The 3027-nt window shown below is 39.7% G+C and overlaps 1 non-coding gene across 1 annotated transcript; it reads right to left on the bottom strand.

Moving 5' to 3' along the window:
• Positions 1 to 2311: 2311 nt before the first annotated feature.
• On the bottom strand, positions 2312 to 2417 carry LOC142552423 (small nucleolar RNA R71). The gene has a single exon (XR_012821755.1). It is a non-coding gene; the product is annotated as a small nucleolar RNA R71 (small nucleolar RNA).
• Between the last annotated feature and the right edge of the window lie 610 nt (positions 2418 to 3027).

The raw sequence follows: 3027 nt of genomic DNA, 5'->3' as shown, positions 1-3027 counted from the left end.
CTCCAATTTTTCCGTGAACTCTCTTTGTCAAGTGAATTTGGATGATCTGTCATCTTTTATGCATTTTGGCCCCTACTTCAAACCCAGGATATAATCCCTCTCCAAACCCACCACTCAACCATCAAATACATGGATTCAAATTGAGTTCTTGATTGCTTTTTGATAGAAGTGGTTTTTACATGTTTTATTGCATTAGTTTGTGTGTGTTTGCATTGTGCATGCGTACATTTCATTTACATTTTGTCATTTTAGAGTAAGCATTTGCATTTGATCATGTCTCACTTGTGTGTGACAAATTTGCATGAAAAATGACCGGAAAACCGAATCTGGAGCAAAGTGCGCAAGCCAAGAAGAAAATGGCAGAAAGGCTGGCGCCCGAGCGGTAGAAAATTACCGCCCGGGCGTGAGAGGTGAATAGCTAAGATGATGTCCAGAAAGTATGGCGCTCGGGCGGTAATTTTCTACCGTCCGGGCACGAGATTTATCTTCCGAAGAGCCAACTTACAGAAGACTCGGCGCTCGGGCGGTAATGTTCTACCGCCCGAGCGCGAATGTCCGCATTCCTCAAGAAATATTACAGAAGATGTGGCGCTCGAGAGGTAATTTTCTACCGCCCGAGCGCCACTTATTTTTGGAAAAATATCTTTGCCGATTCCTTACCTTAATCTTGGGATGTGGATGATATGGGAAGGATCTTGGGACGTTTTGAGGCATTCAGACCTCATTGAAGCAGCCGCCACAAGCTTGAAGAGGGTTTTTGCACTTGGATTGAAGATTCTAAGATTTCCGGGCATCGTTCTTCGTGTTTTTCGTCAATTCTAGTATTTCTAATTTAGTTTTCATCTTTTAAACTTTGTTTTGTTTGTTTCTAATATGAAATCAAGTAGCTAAACTTTTATTATATGTTGGGATTTAAGGGGATCCTACCCCAAACTTTGATCTAATTAATTTATATTTCGATTGTGGCGTTATTCTTTATTATACTATTGTTATATCGTGTTGTTAGAGCGTAGCTAACTTTAACAACGTTTTTATATTGCGAGTGAGTTTGAGAGAATAACTTGTGATAGGAGCGAGTAGTATAACTCGTGGATCTACAATTTACATAGATATATAAAATTGGATACGCGCCGATAGTCATAGTTCGGTAGGGCGAAAACTAGCGGATTTCATAGATCGACATGCGATTCACTCTTGATAAATAATTAAAGAGATTTAATTACTTCATTGAGTAGAATTATTTGGCATAGCTCGAGAGAGTGTGTTCAATTTAATAGGAAATCCTGTCGGAAGCATATGATCATTATCGAACGAATTAATTAATTAACTAGGGGTATGTGAACCGATATTCCCAACAAATTCATTTCTCATTGAATTTTAAATCAACCATTTTAGATATTATATTTCATTAATCAATTCTTGAATATTTTTATTTTCATGTTTATTTGATCATAGTAGTAATAATCAATCAATCAATTTTCGTTGCTAAAGATTTCATAACTAGAAATAATAATTGTCAAATACAGTCTTCAGTGGAACGATACTCGTACTCACGTACATTATACTATTACTTGACATCGTGCACTTGCGATTAATTTTTGAGCATACAAAATCATATTTTTATTAAGGATTCCACGGTGCAAGTTTTGCTCGATCAAGTTTTTGGCGCCGTTGCCGGGGACTGTTAATTCACAATTTTATTTTTAGTTTTTTTTTTAACATTGTTTCATTTTATTAAACTAACACTCCATATTCTGTTACAGATATCTCGTCAGGTGCATGCCAAAGTCACTTGACGTGGAGCTTGAGCAGTTCGACCCTGAAACTGAAAGAACTTTCCGCAGGAGAAGACAGCAGCAGAGACTGAAAGAACTGATGGAGAGGCACGAGAATGATCATGAGGAGGAACATCGTGAAGATAGACATGTTGAGATGCCGCGCCGCATACCAATGCTGGAGTATGCCCAACCTTCTTTGGATGGAGCACGTCCCAGCATTGTGAGGCCTATTTTGCGGGTAAACCACTTCGAAATCAAACCAGCTATAATTCAGATGATTCAGAACACAGTCCAGTTTGGAGGATCTGCAGTAGATGACCCAAACAAGCACATCGTAGATTTTCTCGAAATTTGCGATACTTTTAAATTTAATGGAGTTTCTGATGATGCAATTAGATTGCGTTTATTCCCTTTCTCCTTACGTGATAAAGCTAAAGCATGGTTAAATTGTTTGCCTGTAAGTTCGATCACCGCATTGGAGGACATGGAGAAAGCATTTCTCATCAAATACTTTCCTCCATCTAAGACCATGAAGCTGCGGGCAGACATCACCACTTTTGCTCAGTTCGAGCAGGAATCTTTATATGAGGCATGGGAGCGATTCAAGGATCTATTACGAAGATGCCCTCATCACGAACTACCAATTGGGTTAGTTGTTCAAACCTGTTACTATGGCTTGCTTAATCCTAATCGTATTATGATAGATGCTGCTGCGTGTGGAAACCTCTTGAGAAAAAATGCTGAGGAAGGATACGAGTTGTTGGAGGAAATGGCTGCTAGCAGCTATCATCCTCAATCTGAAAGGAATAACCAGCGAAGAAGTGCAGGAGTTCACCAGGCAACTGAACTTTCCGCTATTACTACACAACTTGATGTCTTGAACAGGAAACTGGACGGGTTGAATATGGGTGGCACGACCATGCATCTTCAAGAGATATTTTGTGAAAAATGCGGAGGAGAACATTATGTTAAGTACTGGCAAGATGGAAATCCCTTTTATGTGCCAGAAAGGGCACCTGTGAATCAAGTGGGAGTCCAAAACCGTCCAAGGAATGACCCTTATTCGAACACATACAATCTTGGATGGAGGCAACATCCCAACTTCTCATGGAGTGGTCAAAACAATCAGAATCGACCACAAGGAGGACAACCATATGGGAAACAACCGATGTACAGATCTGATCCTCCTAGAGAAGAGAAGTCCAATTTGGAGCAGATGATGTCTAAGTTCATCTCATCTACCGAGACT

The sequence above is a fragment of the Primulina tabacum genome, chromosome 7 (genome assembly GCF_025594145.1).
Source record: "Primulina tabacum isolate GXHZ01 chromosome 7, ASM2559414v2, whole genome shotgun sequence".
Taxonomy (NCBI): domain Eukaryota; kingdom Viridiplantae; phylum Streptophyta; class Magnoliopsida; order Lamiales; family Gesneriaceae; genus Primulina; species Primulina tabacum.
The sequence above is the reverse complement of the archived record's forward strand: the minus strand, read 5'-3'. Positions and strand labels throughout refer to the sequence as shown.